This window comes from Hippocampus comes, unplaced genomic scaffold, assembly GCF_001891065.2.
Source record: "Hippocampus comes isolate QL1 unplaced genomic scaffold, H_comes_QL1_v1.1 scaffold9, whole genome shotgun sequence".
In the NCBI taxonomy this organism is placed as follows: Eukaryota; Metazoa; Chordata; class Actinopteri; order Syngnathiformes; family Syngnathidae; genus Hippocampus; species Hippocampus comes.
The window spans coordinates 575,798-599,597 of record NW_017805275.1 but is presented as its reverse complement, the minus strand read 5'-3'; the positions used below and the strand labels follow the sequence as shown (position 1 = coordinate 599,597).

General features: G+C 41.3%; 1 protein-coding gene across 9 annotated transcripts in view; it reads left to right on the top strand.

The window, feature by feature from the left end:
* The window catches only part of diaph2 (diaphanous-related formin 2), a 375,631-nt gene that overhangs the window by 150,871 nt on the left and 200,960 nt on the right, over nt 1-23,800 (top strand). The gene's annotated exons all lie outside the window — the stretch shown is intronic.

The window sequence follows — 23,800 nt, the reverse complement described above, 5'->3', positions numbered from 1 at the left end:
GAATTGTGTATGTGGAAGCACTTTGCTTTCATGGTGATGTGATGTGTGATCCCCCTATTTGACAGTGTGTGTTTGTGTAGTTGACCCCAATAATTCTAGCAGCAGTGGAGAGAGAAGTTCAAGCCCTGTCAAGTGCTGAGCAGTCAAATGTCAGCTTTGTCAGGCTATGCGGACATAACTATAACCAATCCTTCAGCCGTAGCCATACACTCAACGTCTGTTTGGACACCAACAGCTTTCTTACAGCCTCTGGGTTTTCACCCAAAGCTGATCAATCTTTTTTTTTCTATACATCTCTGAAATAAATAGGCATTTTGCTTCGATAGCCGCCAGGTGATTTCCTGACATAATACAGATGAAAAGGGAGTAGGCTGTAGCGAGGCTTAATAAAGTGGCAGGGACAAGCTCACCGGCCATATTTCACTTGAGGTTATCTGTCAGAAACCTTTTTTTCTGAAATTGACAATCGACTGCATACCTGTAGACATCTTCTTGCAATTTGTTTTCTTTACAATTTAGGACATTTCGGATAAAACAAACAAAACATTTTTGTGGCAGCACGGCAGCCTAGTGGTTAGCGTGTGTGCCTCATGGTTGGAGTTTTTGGGTTCAAATCTCAACTCAGGCCTTTTTGTGTGGAGTTTGGATGTTTTCCTGATGCTTGTGAGTCTTTGGTTACTCGATTAGTGATGAATGTCCTCTGGATTTTCCCGGAATTCTGGATATTCAAATTTTCATGAAAATTCCTCTGGAAAATTGAGTAAAAATTGCCTAAAATTAATCCGGATATTCGTTGACAAAATTGAACGAACACGCGTTTGAGTTCGTTGTTTTGCTTTCATGAGCGTAGCCATGTTGAGGCACTAACACTAGAAACACTAACACCCCTCCCCTCACATTCTCATGGCCTCGCCATATCTCGGAGATTTTGCAATTTCGGCTAGAACGGAAGCCACAAAGGGTGCACGTGTGCACACAAAAAACAGATTAATCATTGAATGTCGAGTATTTGAATAGCGTTTTGTGTAAACTAATTTATGCGTGATCGGCCAGGTACGGCCCCAGCGCAATGTTCAAACAGGTAGACATGCAAGCTGACATACGTGCAATAGACGCGAGTGTTAGGAACAAGTTCAAGTGGTCATGGCTTGAGGAAAACGGACCTGAACGGAGATTTTTGTCCGACTACACTAGAAAGATCGACAAAACTGGTAAGTCAGTTTTGCTCGCATTTGTATTTTCAGGAAAGTCCACTTTCATCTCTGCTCGATACATGTTGATAAACCTGCGATTGGCTGGCAACCTGTTCAGGGTGTAAGCCACCTACTGCCCCGAGACACCAGGGAGCCAGCTTGCCCGCCGATCCTTGTAAGGTTAAGTGTATTAGCAAGTGGATGGATGGATGGATGTGAATCAACCTAATTGTTTCTTGGCCATTGCCTCAATTCTTCACCATGTTTTGTTGCAGAAACTAACAAACGAATCAGCAAAAAGAAAAAAAAAAGACGAGGGAATAATTGCCGATTTCAGACTACAGCTCAATATGGAATCATCATTTCAATTTTGCTTTAAATGACCTAGTATAATATTTATTAAAATTATCTTTCTCCCCTTGGGGCTTAAAAAAAGCGCCATAGGTAGACCCTATTCCCGCAGGCAGAATAATAATTTACGATCCAGCGTTTCCCCTGTGCGTTACTCTTTGCTGGATCCCTATCAATTACCCCTGCAGCAACTTCCCTGCATCAGCTCTCATGCCAGGATTGTTAAAACAGAACATGATTTTGGCATGAATGAAAAATGCTGTTTAACGTTTGATAAGGGAGCCCACTCAAGAGGCGGTGGAGCCAGCCAGGGTGGCTTTGTGTGGAAAATGCTGAAAATGTGTCACAATGTGTGGCATACGAGGCTCTTATTGTAACCTCAGCCTTTTGCAAGCATCGTCTTTCTGCTGATTCAACAGTTTAAAAGCAGACTTCACGGTTGGATCCTATTTTACATTAGGATAAACAATTCATGTTTAAAAAAAAAAAACAAAAAAAAAAAACTTGTGTGATCTTGGAGGTAGCTCTTCATGCCCAATCGGTGTGTGTCTCTGTGTATCACAAAGGCTGAGGCAAGCAGGTGGAAATGCATTCCCTGCAGAGCTGGCCTCCGTAAATGGTGCATAAAAGCATCTGTAGAAGCCACATTTCTAAGTGTTACAATACAAAGGAATGAAACAAACACAACGACAATCCTGAATTTTTCTCATCTTTATTATGAGTAGAAGTCTCGAATAACCCCCCCCAAAAAAACAAACCTTTTTTTTTTTTTTTGTCTCTCACTTTCAAGAAGTGGAACTGATCCAATTGTCAGATCAGCTAAAATATCAAAATGGAGCTAAAATATCAAAATGGATAATTTTCTTCCCTTTCAAAAATGCCCAAATCAATTGTGGGGGGATGACATTTGTGATTCACATTAATATTAATTAGCTAATGCTGCAATTACTTATCATCAAATGTCCATCTATCCGTTTTCTCTACATCCGAGCCTGTTCAAGGTCACAGGGAGATGAAGTCGATCTGAGCTCACAATTATATATATAAATATTTGTCAAACAACCTCGCATTTGGTTTGTCAGAACTGATTAACAACAAGAAGGGTGCTGCTGTTTGGACTGTGTAAGACAAATAATCTTGCATATTGTTAACTTAAACACAACACAATGGTAAAGATAAGTCAGTTTTTTTGGTGGTGTGTTTGGTTGTCTGAAACATAGACAAAGAAATGCATTTTTGGTTTAACTCTCTCTCGACTCAGCTTTATTTATAGAACACTTACAAGAAACAAAAAACACTTTCACAGAAGTATTCTATACATAAAAGTGAACATAAAAGAGAGACGGCCAGAACCGGCCTGGTAATACACCGGCTGTTTGGGAAAATTCACGATGTGCCCCCCCCGCCGCTCAGAGGGGCTGAGTTGTTTTGCACACCTCACTTTTCATTCTTCTGTGTCCCCCCGTTTTTTTTTAAATATTGCATACATTTTGTTCCTCTTCACGATTGTTTCCCAGTACCTGTCATTCAAGGACTCATAGATACATTTAAATACATATTGAAACAATAGATTTGTTGTGAAATACACAGAAATGTGCATACACGAATGTATGAAATAGTTTATATTATCACTGATTAAGCAATATTGCTGACTGTCCATCCATCTGCGATCGTAACTTCGTTGGGGTCCCAGGTGATCTGGATCTCCGCTAACCTTTCGAGTTAATGCCAATAGGCGAATGTCTTCCTTTTTTAAAGACCATAGAATGTAATGTCACCTTTGACACCTTCAAATGCTCCAAGATCGAAAAATTGTGACCGCCGACCCACGGTACATTATCAGAGCCCCTCATCTCTATTTGCTCTCATCTTTTCAATCTTTGTGCAACACATGAAATGGTCCTTTGAGAACAACCTGGCTGTGTCTTATTGAAAGAGTTTGTTACTCTTGCTTCCTCTCCCTTTTTTTTAATGCTTCTTTTCTTCCTCGCCCACATTGCTTTCCTTCTTAACACTCTTCTTCTTCATTTCATTGACCCCCCCCCCATCCATTCCGACTTGGCTTGGCTTTATCAATCAGTGGGTTTTGCCTTTGTGCCGCTCTCGGGATCAAATCAGATTCACTCCAGGATTGAACGCGTGTTGCCGTGGTCCGCTGCATTTGACAGGCAATCCATTCAGCTGGAACTTTTGCACTTCAATTTGGAATAAGATGAATGCCGGTAAACTTGGCAGCCCCCAAAATGTTTCCTCCGTTGCCTCACATCTACGGCTGACGGACATGGCTCCCTTATACAATGTTGTGACAGATTGAAACTGAAATCCCCCCCGCATTACGCCTCGTGTATTCATTATGCGTCTTTGACAATAATGAGTATTGATTACATACAAGCTTTTGGGGATGCCGATCAGGTTGTAGCCATAAATATATCCCATCAGACTTTTAAGCCTTCATTATGGGGGCTCATTGATGTTGCGAGCCACATCTCATCCTTTCCTCCCTTCACCTTTGATGATGCATAATTCATGGGGGGGGGCGAGACTGCCCTTGTCAAATGCCTTCTCACCTGCTTGAAATACTCACTTTGGCTTGCCGGACTTATGGGAGGCCCGTCATGAATTGTGCTTGTGTAAACAAGCTCAACTTAAGCCGCTGTCGCATATTTCTTCGTCGGAGGTGACCAATGTCTTTGCTGCCTCTCCTTTCCTTGTTTGGGTATTTCTTCTTATCATTAAACCCCACCCACACAGTGCCACCACCAGACTGTTTGTATTCTTCCCCTTCTTCTTGCAAACATCATTAATCCGCTCCCACGTAGCTGTAAATTCTCCAGACACTAAACAGCTGTGCTCGCAGACAGCCTCATGTAGTTCATTCATTGTTGTGCTTGGGAACTGGCAGGTTTATGTCTCTTTAGTTTACAGCCCACATTGTGACAATTACCCTATTACATCTATTAGGGGTGGCGATGATAAATCCTTTCATTTTTGATTGTTACAAACCAATGTGATCAAGCATTCTGTGTTAATAAGGTTGTGCTGTTTACTCGCTACATCTTGAAAGTGAAGCCGGTGATAGATTGCACTGCTTGGCAGTGAGAGCACTATTAATTCAGACCTGACTAGTTGGGTGCCATAACAGGCTGCCATTGAAATTGAAACATGAAGTGACAATGGTTGCAGGTTATAACGTCGCTCGAAAAAACACAACTTGCATTTTATTTGCAGGTAAAACAGTCATTAAAGTTGGAACAACTTAAAAATATCATTTATTGACATTCATGGCAACAATGTTAGCACAATAAAGCAAACACGTTGTTGACTCCAAAACAGTTGTTTTTCCTTGTAACCTTAAGTTGTGAGGGGGGAACAACACAAAGGACACCAGTTATGTAAACTCTGTTGCTTAAATTCTCCCAAGTTTTTTTTAACAGTGTACGGTACACGGTGGCGTATTGTTAGCATGTGTTCCTCACAGCTGAGAGCTCTGACTTGACTTGAATCTTGGCTCCGGCCTACTGGTGTGATGTTTACATGTTCTTCTCATACTTGCATGAGGTTTTTTTTTCTGGTCGTGGTAGTCCAGCGTTCTCCTACATTCCTAGAAGATGCATGTTAAACTTCATTAGAGACTCAAATGCGTTCTGCCGCCAATATCATAGTCTGGCGGCAAAGTTCCTCGCTGAGGTGGGACTCAAAAACAAGGCAGCAGGGAAACTGTGGGCATGCAGGAAACAAGTGCAGGAGCTCGGCTCCTGTAGGAACAAAGAGCGTCGGGCATGCAATTCAGGCTCGGCACTCTCTACAGTGGAACACAACAGCAGACTAAAAACATTTGCAGGGACGGATGGGTTGGGGGTTTGGGGGTGGTTTGCGACGGCGGGATGATGTTTGCCAGCGCCAACAGAAAAGCCTTTGCCTTTTACAAGAGCGTATGGCATGCGCTCCTGCCTCCTCACTTGCCTCTCAAAGCTCTGTTGTAACAAATTCAAATGTGCATTGTGTTCCATCTATTTCGGCAGAATCATTCGCTTGCAGTACGCATTCAATTGGTGTGAAATATACACCGAGCTTCCCATTTCTTTCGTCAGAATCAAGCACTTAAGCAGTGGTTCCTACCCTTTTTGGGCGTGTGTTTAAGCTGCCTTGAAAATAAGTACTATGCAGAAAACAATAACAATCAAAATGAAGAATTCACCCGTATTTGTTGTGTATAACTTATAACATTTACCACCCAAGAAATTGGAGCTGCTTTGAATAAGTCCCCTGTCAGCAGGTATATAAGATTTAAACATCAGGAACAAAACATTGAGAAGGAATAATATTCACACTCGCTATAGCAGATTTCTTTACTTTTCATCAGTCATCAAAGCTTTAATGAAACATCTGTGCCGGGGGTTATTGATCTGGCAAACACATTATGAAATGTCTTTGCGTACCCCCTACAATGTGCGCACGTACTCGTCATTGCTCTTTGGCTCAATAAATGATGTTTTGGATGTTCGTTTGAGATGTCCTACTGCGTGAGTGGTCTTGAACGCATCTCGAGTCTACTGCTGAATGTGTGAGCGTGAATACTTTCTTTTGCTTTTCCACTCAGCTATCGATCATTGAATGCAAGCACTTTTCTTTTTTGTGTAAACTTTGTTTATAAATGGAAAATCGATGAACGCAAAAGTGTGCTTTTTATCTTCAACTCTTTCAGTGTCAGCCTTTTTCAGACTCTTCTTTATCATGTGAAAAATGTTTAAAAATACTTAAAGTTGTACCTGGGATTGAAGGCCTAGATTTTTAGGAAAACGTGGGAAAACGTCCTTGGCATTAAACGAGTTAAAGAAATAACAATAATAATGTCGCACCGCTTTCACTCAATGTGTGTGAAATCCTGTGGCAGGAGATGGCATTTTTTCAGGGGTAGCCACATGGACATAACACCTTTTTGAACCTGCACTTGTTTCTCGCGAGATAACTTGCGCAGAAAAGAGAGCTAGACCGCGCTGGTCAGGAGGGAAGGGCGTTTTGCGTCAACTGACCATTGATCAATGCCGAGACACAAGTCGTAGTACAATATAGGACATGCCACACTATGCGGCAAGATAAACAATAATTCAAATCGTGCAGTGCGGGATTCCCCTCTGTTGCTTAGCAATGCTACTGATCGACTCGGTGCGCAGCGCGGTCCTGAGCACATTGTCTGGAAACATGTCTGGTAAACTTAAGCGAATCTCGCTGTCTGTGAAGGCTGAAATCGTCTCTCACTTTCGAAAGGAAGCTCAGCCGAGACTCCGTAAATTGACGAAAGTTGGCTTAGTTGGCGGAACTGGCAGTTGCCTATGACGGGTAACATTTGCTGACTGAATGTTTTCAGAGATGAAGTAGGAACGTTTCCGTTGTTTGTCTCATGTCTTGTAAAATCTTTTTTTACTTCATATACACATCGACATGTTTACACTGGATTACATGTTCATGTTTTTACATCTATAAATATTCATACTGTATTATACTTTGTAGTTGGTGGACATTTTATTGGAAATGGTTACAACGGACTACCGTTATAACGTACAGATTCGTTAATGTACCTCGAGGTACGCTGTAACGAGGTTCAACTGTGCTGTTCCGCAGAATACCACATACTCATGCAACCGCTGTAGTGCATGGCATTAAATTCTTTAAGACAGTGACGCAGGCAGTTCAAGATGCCGACCAAGTTGAATATGAAGAGGTTTATCTCTGAGGTTTGGATAAATACGAATAAATATGTTCTGGAAATGCCCCCCCCCCAATTAGGTAACTTAGAAATGCGATTTGGGAGTTTACTTTCCGAAGTCGTTTTCTCTGATTTCCAATCCCTAAACTGTAGCTCTAGTTGGAATTTTTTCTTTCAATCTAGTTTTGTAGCTGTATGTCAACTCCTTGCTGATTGCCGCATACGTCGTCTGCATCCCATGGGTATGTATGTGGGGTAGATGAAATCCCTTTGTCGTTTCTCTTCACACTCACACCCCTGCCACGATAAACACACAAAACCTCAAGTCTAGCACCAGCAGATCCCCAGTAATGACCCTGCCAAAATGGTGGTAACGATGAAATCGGTGGAGGGAGGGCGTGGGGGTGAAGCTGCATCTTGGACACCGCCTCTTAATAACTCTGTTAAGATCAGGTCAGGGCCAATCGAGCCACCAGATCAAAGGCACACTCAAAGCTTGGTAGGAACCCCACGTGATGCTCAGTAACCTCACTGGGGGAGGGGAGGCTATTGAAAGAGAAAAAAGAAACCTACAACTCAAACCTACATGTTTGCTCACAAACTGCCACACTAATAGTCACTGAAAATGTATTCATCTTGTTAAAGCTTTATTTGTCACGCTTTGCTCAAGGTCACTATCTCAAGGCGGCAACAGAAGCGCTACCTTGTCAGGTAAGGCAAACTTAGCTTCTCTCCTCTTTGGTTACAGTCCGCTGTCATAAATTCATTAAACACAGCAATGCATTTTGATATCTCCTCTACTCCCAACACATGCGTGTTTGGCTCACTGAAGACTCCAAATTGTTCGTAGGTGACTCTTCTTGAAAGTAATTTGGTATTGGCACAAGCTTACAAAGAACCGCAATGGGGAAAAGGGTTTTAGAAAAAAAGTATGTTGTTTAATTGCAATATGATAGAAAATAAGGCCTCCTGTGTCATTTTGTCAGCCACGCCAAACTCTTTTGGACATGTCAGTATCCGTCACAACCCCGGGCCAGCTTCTTTTCAAGAGAAATGGCCACTTTCTGTCCAGCTCATTGTTTAACATCTGTTCCCCACAAACGTGACCACAATTGGCATTTTCCCACATACTCATCCTGTCAAGTGTCTAGTATTGTCGCTGAAGGATAGCCCCCCATTTCCTTTGCTTAATTATTTTGATGGCTGAAGACCTTGATTCCAACTAGTAAATTACAGAGTTCGGATTAAATTAAATCCATTGTTATTTCAAGATGGTTTAATACTTTGTAGGTTTATCTCATTTAAATAAACAAACGATCCAAATGGTAGCATTTTCCTCATTTTGAACAAGAGGCCATTAATTGCTGGCACAGGCAGGGTACATTTGTCTCAATAAAACACAAAACAGCCTCGTTTCTCTCTGTTTGGCCCACTGCGATGATCTCAACAGTCAGTTCTCAACCCTGCTCATCTATCTCACATATGAATGGGGAATGGACTCTTAAATATTAATAAGTACAGTAATTGCCTTACATACGCGCACACACACACACACACACACACACACACACACACACACACACACACACACACACACACACACATATATATGCTCTGTGGCGCTGCAAAAGTACAAAATAATGAGGTCGTGTCAATTACCTGTGAGAAATAGCTGTTTCTGAATGAAATTTACACACAACAGTACAAATTACATATTTCAAGACGCTATTTGGGATAAAGGTGGACACGTTGCCCTTCCCTTGTGCTCTTCTCTTACAGCAATTGCCATTGATAATACAGTGTATATATATATCTATATATATATAGATAAACTCCACCATAAACCGTGGACCCCCTAATGTGATGATTTAGTATTTCCATCAGCGTTCCTGGCAAAATATCCATACTGGCTCCTTCTATGGGTATATTAATATGTCGACCTTTTCATATCCATGTCACTTTCTGAAATCATCCTGAGAGTATGTGTTTAAACACACACAAGCACACACACACGCATGCGCACACATCCATATATATATGAACAATGTGTGTGTGTGTGTGTGTGTGAGGGGGAGAGAGATTTGCTCTAATTCCGGCTTCATATTGCTTTGGTGTGATGTCCCACTGATTTTAATCTTCTCCTCTCTGATGAGAGCCATTTTGGCTTTCGCAGTGCACTTTAACTTTAGCCCTCTGAATATTAGCTGCCTTTGATACCTGCAGCCTACAGCCTCCCAGATCCTCACCCCCCGTGTGCATTTACTGCGCTTCTGGTACTCTAATTCAGTCATCAAAATCCGTCTCTTTAAAAATAAATATCCTTTGTGCGTTGCTCCCTCCATCTTGTGATCTTTAGACACGGTTTAATGAACTGTTTTGGATATGTCATCTTTTTCTGGTATTGTTTTGAGCTGCTCATGGCGCAATGCCTCCTTGACAATTTTTTGAGAGGAGACTGAGGGCAGCGAAGTAGCGAATGTGGATTACAATAGTACAGATAATTCGCACAGCAACAGGGCATGATAACAATAGCCTGACATGGCGATGAGAAATTTGCTTGACCAATAAGCGTCCAGTAGTGGTTTACATGATCCCATATAGTCTTGGCTTGTCATTCTTGGAACTCCCCATAAATAAATTGGGGTGAATCTCACCAACAAGCAATTACTTGTAATAACCATCAGTAGTTTACAGATTGATTTCTTTAAGGTGCGTACAAGCAAATTCATCATAAAGACAACTAAGATGATAGCACTTTCAACATCGATTAAACTTTGCAGCTTGTACCAGCATTCCTAATATGTTTATAAATGAGGGAGAAACTTAAGTCTATCGTGTGGCCTTGTTTTTTATGTTAATTTTTTTTTAGCTTTCATTGTTTTGTGCATTTCAAAATGGAACCAAACACTATGCAGAGTTTCACCAGTACAGTGTAACTATCATTCTTTTTGGGCACCAATCCATTTTTTTTCTCTTTATAATGTTGGATATTGCAACAAACTTAATTATGTGTTATTGTTGTGTGACGTAAGTGGCAAAAATGTCATGTTGTCTTACCTTGAGTGCTGATATTTCCGAGTTCATAAGCGCATCATTCGGAAGAAAAAAAGCGAGTAAGCGCCTCCTGCTTCTGTCACCAAGGGGTGGCATAAACATACACTGTTTTGGTTGTTAATAAATGTGAGTTCACAGACGAATGCCACCTTTTTCCGTCGTGGATGCTACAAATAGGACATTGTGTTGGAACGTTACATCATGCTGCTCGTAAGGCACCACGTGCCACATGGCGACGCTTTACTGAAACAATGGAGGGCCGTACTCCAACCGCTCGGTTGCTGAAGGCATTCCAACAAGATGAAACAGTGAAATTAAGCACTGTGTATAAATCAAACAGGGAAATGACCCAGTCTCCTGAACAAACAATGAACTGCCGACTCGATATGCTTTCACCAGGTAGTCGAGAGGCAGATGCATAGGATCTGGGATAAAACTCAAATGATGTGGATTTGACACCTCTAAACAACGATTTAGTCACTTCCATCTGCTCGGAAGAGTGGGTGAAAATCACAGTTGATGAATCCCAGGCTTTCAAGCCTCCTGAACTGGATGGAACATATGCTGTTTTGCTGGCAACACATTAAAAAAAAAATAAGTAAATAAAAAAATAATAATATATATACACACACACACACACACACACACACACACACACACACACACACACACACACTACGGCATCTTAGTTCGGGTAAGTCTAATGCAGTGGTTCTTAACCTTGTGAGCTATACCGAACCCAAGTTCAAATGCACATTCACCGAACCCTTTACTCCTGAAAAATAAAAATATGATTCGAGAAGTGTTCCTTTAGTTTTGCCGGTGCGAGACTAGAGTTGCGCAACATAGTTTGACAAATCATGCAGATAGGACCCTGAGTCCCATCACGTTCTGTGATGCATGTGAATCCGTGTTGTACATATTCATCTGACCACTTTCTTTTTTTGCTCGACATAATTAGCATGGATTAAAACATTCTAAAAAAAATCACACCACGTATTATCACGACAGTCATACATTGACTCCTGAGCGAACTAAATTTCCCGCAGCACTGATTGGACAAGCAATGTCATGTGATCATCTGCAGCCAGTGATGGCCAAACGGGCGGGTCATAACTAATTGAAATATTGAGTCATGGTGTCTTAATCTCCACAGCCGAGGCTTCATCGAACCCCTGAGACCCTTTCACCGCACCCCTGGGGTTCGATCGAACTCAGGTTAAGAACCACTGGTCTAATGTATGGATACATACCAATGGCAATGAGAAGTGGCAGGGTTTTTCTCCCCAAAACAAGGAAGAATAGCTACTTTGAAGTTAAGACTTTATCTGCAGAAAAAAACAAACACGAGGGGAAAAAAAAACAACTCTAAAAGGGGCAGAGATTAGCAGATAACCTCTGCTACTCCAAGCACGGCTACAGATGAAAGAATTTGTCAGGGCTGTGGCTGTTCACAGGTCCTACAAAATTGATCAGGTGGACAGCCCAAACAGAGGGAACGTCAGGAAAAACCAAGAGTCATGCGGGTGTGTGCAGTAGAGACAGAGGTGATTTGTCATTGTTGAATAGGCCATGTGACCTTCGGATAAAAACGAGGACATTTGAAATATACTTTCTGTGCAATGGGTGTATGAATGCAACCTTGGGGGAAATGTGCTCAGGTCCTCCACCGACGGTTCAAAACCAGACAGCACAGTTGATTTATATCAAGTACCCGCATAGTGCTTGGTCTTCTGTTCAGCAATGCCTCTTTTTGGGCCGACTGAGTCGTCATGATTAGTCGACTAATTTCGGCAGCCATATTGCGTTCGCATTCGATTTGGTTCCAGTCCGAAAGCAGGACACGATCCATTGTGCGTTTTGCATCATGCATTTGGTGCTGGATTACTTGGCGCTCACGTTAACATTGAACCAAGAGATGGAGTTTGCTATTCTGGCCCAGGCAACAGATCAACCATTTCCACGTAAAGTGTATGCATTAAGTTACAACAGGACTGAAGAAAATTCGGATGAAATCCAACCTTTTAAATTGTAATGAACCCAAATGTTAAAATCATAATACTGTCAGGATTGATAAAACACCTTTCTATAACTGTAGCAAACATCTTAATATTTTGTGATTTTCCAATGCTTTTCACACTTGTGATAACACTTTTCTGTACTTTTAGTCTACATGTTGTCCATATTTGAGCTAAAGTCATTCGAAGTGTGCTCGACTTTCTTCATAAGCGGACCAAATGCATTCACTCTGGCTCATAAGCGCTCACATCATGTTTTAAGCAAGTGCGAAGATACTCTCATTCAACAAAATATACTTCGTAGAACAATCTTTATGAAGCAAGACAGTTTGCATTTTATTTGTTCGATATTTGCCAATGTTATTAATTTAAACTGTACTTTGTAATGAAATCTGCTCCGTCCTTGTGATTAACATGATTCAATATGATAGATAAATGTTACATTTACATTTGTCCTGTCTTTAGCATGGTTGTTTTATACTTTCACATCAACACTTGGAGCATCTTACCATTTTCCCTTTTCATTGCGTGACATTTACTGTATAATAATGTAATAAAAAAAAAGAAAATAACAACCAGAAACTGTTATGTTTTATTCACAGGTGATATTTACGTTGAAATGATATATTCACGACATGTTTTCACATGCTTCCTCCAGCGATTGTGATGTTTGCACAGCAGCCTACTTTTGTATTTGATGCGTATTAACAATGAGACTTGGTTTAAAAAAAAAAAAAAAGACTGTCACAGAGCTACACATATTGAAAAGCACCGGTAAAGCTTCATTAACTTCCCCCCACCATGGTCCCAGACAGCAGTCTCTGGAGCACATATTGAATGCAGCATACGAGTACAAGAACACTGGCACCATTTTTATAGGAAATACTTGATGGATGCACTGCTGCACCGGATTGACCACTTTTGAGTGATGCATGGAGGGAAGAGGCAAGTTTCAGGAAAGTTAAGATGTTGGCAAAGTTGCTGAGCTGTGGTTCTTACTGAAGTCAAAGGAAGAGTTTGTTGGCCAATAAAATATCAAGTGTTTCACAAATGAATCTATCGCCAACTCAAATCGAAGGATTAGGATCCACTCCAGCGTTGTGGGTGCTTTTTGAAGAAGCTTTATTTTTAATAAGTAGCATAACTCTTTTAATATGACAACTTAAAGATAGAAGCAGCCAGATTTTTTTTTTTTTTTTGGGGGGCGGGTAGCTGAATGGTTCAAACTACTCCACCTTGAGCATAATACAGTGCTTATGTTTTTATGACGTCTGGCTTTAGTATCATAAGTGATTTCTTGCAACAATATAAAATTGCCATTTCAGTTTGACAGATTGATTTTTATTTGCCCACCTCCATTTTGTTTTTACATCATGGTTTTCATCATTTCAAATGAGAATCATTTTCACACTTTGTAACTTTTGCCAACTCGTTGTTTCATGTTCAACCCTTTAAAAGTGCTTTGGATTTGGATTTGATGTTGACTTGTGATTTCCATACCTATCAGAAGGTGCACACAATCCCTATTTCTCTTGTGGCGAACACCGTACCAGATAGACAGCCAGAAACCCAGTTGCCTGCTGAGTTTGCTACATGGTATTATGTTTGATTTGTCGTTGAGCCGCATTGCTAGAATTGGTTTGTGCCGAGAGGAATGGGATCAAGGATAGACAGGAGTGTTGGTGGGCGGGTGTGGGGTGGTGAGTGGGGGAGGGGGTACAACCGTGATGTCACCTGCTGGATGGGTAAACAATCAAGTCTGGAGTGTGTTCACAATGGGGTCTCTTTGAATATAAACAATCATGACTTTTCAAACCACCGCAAGGTAAATTACTTCACAGATGTGCAAAAAAAGGTGAATGAGGTGGACAGACCAATGTGATTACAAATTGTGATTCACACTCACCCTGAAATGAATAAAACAAACACCAGCTTGACACTGTGGGCCTGAAAAATTGGAATTGTGAAACCATTTGTCAGAGAGTACACTCTGTCAAATGCATCACCAGGCTTCTGGAGTAATGGAATACATGTATGTACCTTTATCACATATTCGGGACATACAAAAAAAAAATGAAACCATTACAGCACATTTAAAACAACAAAAAAACAACAACAACATAATTTAATGTTGCATTGAAATTAACATTTCAATGCAGACAGAGAAGCCATCAGGGTGTTTGTCCTTTTAAGCGCAACAGGGGGATAAATTGTACGTCCAGCTCAATGGGTCCCACCGACTTATCTATCACGGTCATTGCTAAGATGGGTTTACAGTGAGGACGAGGCAGGGGAACTGGCTATGTTGTGTCCGCCACATACACGTGGCTAGTTTGAAAGTGACGGAAAGGAGGAAGTGGTGACCGCTAATCACTGGGACCAAAAAAATAAAATAAAGGACTGATTTATCGTAAACAACATGTACAAAGAAAATTGCGAGCCATCCTGCAGTGCCCTTCTATGACGGAGATAGCTGCTAACCCGTTTACCTAACGTAAGCTTCACTTGCATTACAAATCACCAACAGGTTTACTATTTAAAGCCATATTGACAATTAAAATGGCTAAACTTGGCATGGTTAATAAATGTGGTATTTTGTAGTGACTTCACGTATTGTCATCAGCATATCCTAATCATGCAGGGTGTGTGTGTGTGTGTGTGTGTGTGTGTGTCAATCATCACACTGACTCCAGCGAGTCCATTAGGCCTCCACCATGTAGACCGTGTGCCTCAGCTACGCTAAATTTAAAGGGAACTTTTCTTTCGTTCGAATACAAGTATCTCTATCCATCCAACATTGAGCAGCACCATGAAGAAATCAGATTTACAATTAGGACTGAGGGTGCTGTGTTTAATCACACGACATTTGGGTTACGTTAGTAACCACATTTTTTTTGACTTGTCAAGACAGAGTAATTGTATTGGAATCGTTTGTTTAAAAAAATGTAACTCCCCAACCACTTTGCATCATAGTACGAATGTGTACTTTATGGCAGTCCTAAACTCGCGAATCCACTTGAGTTTGCCTCGTGCTGTTAAACATGGTTAGTGGTAGTGTCGAAAGATTATCTCCATTGGCTACCAGAATTGTCCTTCAAACACCTAACTTGACTACAGCCTGCATTTATTTTGTTCTGAAGACAAATGACGAGCGTCAACACAGTAAAGACCAGAACCCATTGCCTTGATTTTCTTGCAGGCCACTTTGCATAATGAACCCGTTTTGACCGGATCATTGATATCCATCCAGCCATTTTCTTTCCTCAAAAGAGACAAGGGTGAGCTGGTAACACATCATACCCCAGACTGCTCGCCAGTTCACGACAGGACATGCGTTGACAGGATACCGTTCACTCTGATATTCATGCAATTGGATAATTTAGAGTCGAGAGAGACGGACGCACTAAGCAATGTGATTGGCAATGAAGGAATATTAATAGTTAACCAGGCTTGATTGAAACATACTGGTCAGTCATCCGCCTAAATTAGCCTTTTTCGACCACATTGAAGTACATTTTCGCCGATCCGTTTGTTCTTTCCTTAACATTGCGAGAGAGTTCTTGCTTTTGTAAAGGTGGGTGTGTGGTCTCAAAAGTTCTCCGCTTTTAATTTATTGTTGCTCAGCATGTTGTGGAAATGTGACCAAATATACTCAATAGTAGGTTCCTGTAACTGAAATGCGGTGATCATGCCTCGTTGTCATTGCCTTGAATGATGCATCGCCAGGAGCGCCAACCTTCTGTTGCATGTCTGTCTGGCTGTCTTAAGGAAATCTGGTAAAATGAGGTGTAATTTGAAGTTCTTTACAACAACTCGTTCTAAAGTAAATGATTGGGAGTGATGTCAAATTGTGTTTGATGAACAGATAAGAGTACTTGGATAAAGTCTTTGTGACAGTGATTGAGTGGAGGAAATATTCAGTCCAAGAACTTGTCACAATCTTTTTTTTTTTTTTAATTGGCAGTAAAAAAAAAAAAACTCGATTCCCATTTTGGAACAATGCTGGAAATTGCCTTCTGGGTTTTACCTTTTTCATGTATTTATTTTTGTTTCCCAGCGCTTCTGTTTTCCTTTTCTGACATCTTATTTCTGTCTTTGCTTTGTTGACTTTCCCCCTCCTCGCAGCTCCTGTCTTTATCCCCGATTATTATCTTGCTGCACTGTCCATGGATCTGTATTTCATGGTCGACAAGAATGCCGGGCTTGTTATCTGGTTGCCTTTTCAGGACTGGTTTTTGAATAAAATACATTTAGCATGCCGCTTTTTTTTGGGGGGGGGGTTGTTTTTTTAAATTGCTGCTGCGGAGATGCCTTGAGGGTCATTCTTTGAGTGGCAGTGTTTGTGCAGATTTCACTACTTGATGCTGCCATTTGACCATACTTTATTAACTTCGCAGTGCACAGCTCAGAAATCTGATGAACTTTGCAGACGTTTTGGCGAATCCTGACGCTAAAGGCGGAACATAATTATGCTTTCTGCTGCGATGAGTTGTCTGCTTATGTTCTGCTCTTTGCCCCATAAACAAACACAGGCTGTAGAAAAGGGTACACCGTCATGGAACAGTACAGCGATTCCACCTTTGCATGCAACACATCTTGCAAAGTTCCGAGTCAATATATGTTTATTGTTGGTTTTGACGTCACGCTATGTATGCGGACTGATACTAATATTAAAACCGACAATGGGCATGTAGCCTGGCCACTGGGCAATAGTTTCCAGCAGAGATGTCATCATTTACGCTGAAATATGAGTCCATATCGGCATATGAGTGCTGACTGAGTCGATGTCCATGAATTAATGATTTGCCGCATGGAAAGTAGCGATCCAGCAATGGCCGATGATTGTTAAGTAGGAGACTTTTAAAGACTAGACAAATCATACTTTGTCCGCTCGGATTTGCATTAAAGAGTTCTCACTCTCCTTGACCTTTCTTTTCACCTTTTTTCGACTCGCCGCCAATCCCTCTCTGGCTGAGGTAAAACCGACTAATTAAAGTTTGCACAGGCCACGGGCATTCCCGGGAATGGAGAGTCTCCACAAATGGACTGTGTTAGACCAATTAACCCGAGTGGATTGATAGGCTCTGATTTTCATTTCAATCACATCAGGCAGCAAACGCTACTGATTGATTGGGCGCCGCTACATTTTGTACAAAGTCTAGTCATGCTTAAATACGAGACAGCTGTTGCACTTACTGTGCTGGACTCTCCAATGTGGCTTGGAGGTCTTGCAGTGAGGCCCTACCTTTGGGAGTACAATGTTATAGGGGTCGCTTTTGCCCCTTTTCCACTGCACGGTACCTGTAGGTGCTACCGGGTAGAAACCAGATAACTTTCAAGTACTTGGTTCCAAGTGTGCCAAGCTAATAATGCCAAAAACTGACAAAAACAAAGCAGTCATTTAAAACAGTGATTCAGGTTGTAACAACTTTAAAAATTAACAATTATTGACGTTTATACAACAATGTTGATTAGCAGAAAAAAAATCTGATAAGTTGTTTTTTTTTACTTTCAGTATATCTTTAAATTGCGTGACAATAGACAATCTACATTGCTGGAGATTGGTCATCACAATGTGCATCGCTGGAAATGACAAACAAAATACATTAGGACATCATTCAGAGTGAGTGATCTGTGTTTTTTGCAGTTTTGCGTTTTGAAGGCAAAAACTGAACCCAAATTAAGCTGAGTAGAGCCCTTTGTGCAGCAGACTTTACACTATTCTGGAAGGTCTCCCTACAATATTTTGGATTGTGAAACGATGTTCATTCACCGAGAAAGAAAACATTTGTGGAGGACACTGAAGTAGGAACCGAAAAACAGCCTGTCTCTGGTATTGTTCAATCCTTTCGGTGTTTGATGAGATTGAAGTCAGGTCTCAGTCAAATTCATCCATCCATCCATCCATCCATTCTCAATACCGCTCATCCTGAAGAAGGTCGCGGGGCTTACTGGGGCCTGACCCAGCTGGCTTCGGGCGAAAGGCGCACCACCCTTTGAACTGGTGGCCTGCCAGTCGCAGGGCACATCTAGAGACAGACAACCATTCACACCCGCAATCACACCGTGACCGAGAGGGAACCGATGCCACGCTGTCCGCACACAAGTCAGGCGAGTGCACCGCTACACCATCACCGTCAGTCATATTCTTCCGTGTTAAACGTATCCAAGCATGCCTTTACCTTGCTGTCATGCCTTTCTCAAACTAATACTACAAATTTGGAAACATAATTAGCCCAAATCCCGGTCGGAAAAAATAAATAACTAATTAGATAAGAAAGACAGAAAGAAAGGAAGGTTACAGCACTGACACTTCTTTTGTCAGCACCCTACACCTCCAAATTTTTAGGCTACCGCTACGCTGGTTAAGTCATTTTTCATAACAATATGATGTATCCCATAAAAGTACAAATAATCTATGGCTTTGCACCTTTTCTGTACCAAAGATGTAAGGTTCTTTCCTTGCCTCCCAGCTCTACATTCTTTATTGTACGTAGCTCTGTACAGCTTTGACCTTCAACAGATCCAACCGATGTTGGATGTTCAGAGATACCCACCTATTTCACATTAGTCACATATAACTAACATTGATTGACTGGCTTTTTGGACTGATGACTCATTCAATTCTTGGAACACCTTGGTTTAACACGTGAACCTCCTAAAGTCCCCCCCTCGAGTGGTGCTGCGGATGATTGTTGAATGTCGAAGGTATTAGCATATGATTCACATCAGCCTCATCACACCAATACAAAGAAACACTCACAAAATCCACCGGTCCCCCTGGATTTGCAGGCTCCTCACCATGGGGCTGGCAGGAGCTCGTTTGCTTTACCTTCCTTGTTCTCGACCGTCACCCGCATGCATCGTGGTCCAACAAAGATAAACACATGCTGGGTAGATTATTAGAGACACACTGAGGGCCCCACAACAGAGCAGAGAGGGCCGCTTTGTACTCCAATGAGGGCGGCGGAACCGTGTACGTTCCGATGCAGCCCCCTCCCCCGGGGGGCGGGGGGGGGGGTGTTGTGTTACATACTTATACGCAGGTGGCCGCTGATAGCAGCATGTGAGCGACAGTGAGTTGGAATTGTCAAAGGAGAGCTCTGACACATTGATTTCGCTAATGACATGGTGAAGGCCCCCCGCGCCCCTCTTTCTTTTTCTCACTCCCACGTCATACACGTCACACATTCGAAGACCTGACAACCACAATCAAAGTCAGTCTTGCCACATAGATAGGACAAGCTATCTCGCTTTTAGTACACTTTTCTCATTGGAGAAAACACTGTACATATACAGTGGAGGCAGGGCTTTTCATGCAATTATATTTGTAATCCCTGCGGGGAAATTTGTATGGTGATGGTGATGATGATTGAGTCTTTTTATTGTTTTTCGTTTTTTTTTTACTAACAGAGATGGGACACCCCCGACATCCCCTGTCTCCTCCGCTCCCACAAAAAAATATCAAAACAAATCCCAGTGTTTTCATTATCGAAGGCTATCTATTTTCATGCACAGGCGGCCGCGCGCTTGGCGTAAAAATGTGCAAATCTTCATTGTTGTATGGGAACAAGTATAGTTTACCATGTTTCGGAATTTCACAGACCGTGCTGTGCCTTTCTGGGTCATGCGATTTTAGTGATTTCGATTAATATGCTGGCAGATAGATTCTCTCCCACAACGGAGCAAACGCCCCTTTCTAATTGCACCGGGAAAAAAAAGGGCAAAACATCACCTGTGTCCACAGTTAGACTGCACGCTGCGCAAGACTTAAGCTAGGCACGGAAATAGGGCAGCAATAGCTAACTTTTGCCAAAATGATAAAAGCACATGATGAAAGAATTTTCAAATATCTATACAGAGAAAAGTCAAACCACAGCATAGTTACTAATGCATCAGATACGCAAGCAGACATCACAAAAAAAAATGACAATGTAAATCAGGGGTGCACAGCATTTAAAATATCATCTTGTATAAATGCACTGCATTTATATTTTGTGATTTTTTTTTTTTGTCCCCCGTATAAAACAGATTAGTTGAGACCAGGTTTCCTTGATGAAATTACATATTTGGAAATTTGTGCTGAAGGGAGAGGGGTTGCATCAACTCTTTGGGAAAGCTTAAGGGCGTTACGTCAAGGTAAAAAAGTTTGGGTAAAGTCAGAAATGATTATTGTCCGCATTTACAAGACTAATATTTGTACAGCACAACAAGAAAATGAATAAGAGATTCACTTTGCTTGTTGAACATTTAAAGACTGATTGAAGTGAGTTAATCACAACAAAAAGTATATGTCAAATGATCAAGTGTTAGATGGGGCATACGTTAGTAATGTACAAAAAAAAAAAATGAAAATGAAAATAAGCAGAATGCAAGTGGATTGTAATGCATATAATTCCAAAGACAGTTTGTAACGTGTATTTATTCGTTTTAAATGAATCAGTGAGTAATTAGCCTCTGATTATTCTTTTAAAACAAATACGGATTGTTGTCCTGATTTGGCTCCAGTGGTACCAGTAGGGGGCACTGTGCTAAAGGCCAATGACTGCATGAGGATGCATGTGTGTTGACCCGACTAGGATATGCAGTGTGCTTTAGGCTCACTGGGTTTGTGTTCATCATTGACATGCCTTGAATGGATTCTCTTGTTGTGACTGCGTTGAATGTTTGAACTGAGTCAATGCGAGAAGGTGTTTCTGTATTTCTTTCTTTCTTTCTTTTTCAAAAGGAAATTTGGGTTCATGTGTTCCATTTTTGAAGAAATGACATTCTTTCTCTTTTGGGTCCGTTATGATACTCTCAAGCTGAGCGCCCAGTTATGTTTGCGCACGGTCTTTCTTCAAAATAATAGTTAGCTGAAGAAGAGGCCAAACTGCTCTTTGAAAACGGTACGTTGGGTAGTATGTAAGAAACCAAAAAAGTACCCTTTTGGATGTTATTATTGTCCTCCATTTGGAAAGGAACACTTTGAAATGTGGTTGGAGTATGCACGCTACCTGCTTGCGTAATCACTCTCACACATTATTACCTTATTTAAATGTTTTAAATTGAGCTATTAACCACATTTGCAAACGCATTATTCAACTATAGATTAGAATATAAAAACCTCCCACTTGAGAACAGTTGTGTTTTTATTTGCCTCATTTTTGGCTGAATAGATGTCACTCCCTCCCAGGTTAATGCATCCAAAATAGGTGCTTACTGTTTATTTTCAAATCCAAATGCCGGTTGTATGTCTTATTGGTCTCTTTGATGGATTGTATGGAGCAATCGAATTGTAAATGTTGCCGTATAAAGGGACATTTTTAGCGATTGCCCTCTATTTTCTCCCCATGGAAAGCCAACATTGCCTATTTAAAGACGCTTATTTCTCCAGGCCTGACAGACGACATGTAGAACATTCTTCCAAAAACACACTCTATATTCGACACTTGCTTCACCATCTTCTAAATCAGGGGTCGGGAACCTTTTTGACTGAGAGCCATGAAAACAAAATATTTCGAAATGTATTTCAGTGAGAGCCATATATATATATACACACACACACACACACACACACTGTATTTTAAAAGTAAATTCAACAAAATGTCAGTATAATAAGCCTCTGAATGTATTCTTGAAAAAAAAATGTTCTAATACTCACCATTAACGTGAAGGCTTTCCGTTCCTCACGATGGTTAAGCAAAGCTAGCGGAATTATAGTCAGCTTGCCAGGTCTGTACGTGGAGTTGCTGCTGGCTAGCTTGCACCCTGCTCAATAGCTTGCATGCTTCCTTTCTGGAGTCTCCCGCAGGGTATTTTGATGCGAACGTAGCATGGCGTGTGTCAAAGTGCCGCTCTACATTCGACCGTTTCATCGGTGGTATTTTGTCATTGCAAATTAGACACACCGCAGAACCTGTTCTCTCCACAAAGGCGAATCCTTCTGTCCATTCGTCCTGAAGTGTACCATACTTGTCATCTTTTTATTTTTTTTTTCGTCGAAGGACTAGCTTTGAGCTAATGACCGTGGGCTGATTCAAAAGGGGGCGTTTGCCTGTTTCCACAGCAACGGCCAACGTAGGCCAGGATCATCCAATTGCAGCCAACAGCAGCCCTGGACAGGACACAAGCAGTACAAAGTTGATGGATGGATGAAACAAGCGAGGATATTTTGTTTTATCTGCGAGCCAGATGCAATCATCAAAAGAGCCATATGTGGCTCGCGAGCCATAGGTTCCCGACCCCTGTTCTACATAAACAGTGTGTCTCTGTGGTCTTTTTGTCACTTGACCAATGCTTTTACAAAACTCTAATGGGGCAATCATGACCGCATTCAAATTTATTGACACATGTGACGCTTTCTTTTTTGCTCATCGTTTGGCCTTTTGCTGCTTGTGGTGACAGTAAAACGGTTATGTACTTTATTTCCTCAGCTCAGCTTCAATGAATGCCATATTGTAATTCATTACAAAGTTTCTTCATTAGTCATTTTGAATTACAAATATTGCAATGTGTAAAGCTGACCCACGTAACATTTCACATGAAAAGCTGCAATCCGTTTCAGAGCTTACATGAAAATAATTGAATATGACGGTCTTGTAAAGGCCAGGCCTCCGTTAATTGAGGTGTAAAGCATTCCTTTGAGTATACCAATAATGCATATTAGACCTTTAAAATGAAATGCAGCTGCAGATAGTGTTAAAAAAATATATCAAAATGAGTGTCCATTACATTTCATCCGGTTCATCCCCTTCCTAATTTATTTTATTTTTTTATTGTTTGTTTGTTTTTTTTTTTTGTTTTTTTTTATTTGTTGGATGATTTATCTTAGAAATGATCAATTCCAGTGTGGGTGGACCATTTTGGAATCTGGTCACCAAGTCCTCTGCTGAGGTTTCCAATTAAGATGCAATCTGTTATCTGTTTGGACCACTAATAAGCACAACAAAGCGGATTGAGCGGACCCCCTGGAATTCATATCAGACCTCTCGAAATTACCATCAAACCTCTCTATCTGATGTGTTGGCAATACCTGCTTACGTTCCCAATTAAAAGCCACAGGCAGGTTTTTCTTCCTCTTAATAAGAATGTATTATGTCCATTGCCGCTGTAACGCATCATGAGCGGACACCAGCTAACTGCGTGGGGATAGAAACACTTCCTGTTATTTGTGCGATTCTTTTCATCTGAAATCAATGTGTGCGCGTATGTGTGTGTGTGTGTGTGTGTGTGTGTGTGTGTGTGTGTGTGTGTGTGTGTGTGTGTGTGCGTGTTGAGGGCTATGTGAGCCCAGTGGGCCAGTGTGTCTTGTTTGTTTTTCTGTGATAATTAGGACATGCATGTGGCCAATCAAACGCAGAGGCCCCCAGCAAGTGCAACATTGTTGACCTTCTTTTGATGCGAAAGCCAATTACAATAGCAAACCATGAGACAGGAAGAGTAATGCCAACAATTACATACAAACCTGTTGCCTTTATTCCAATTTTTGTAAATTT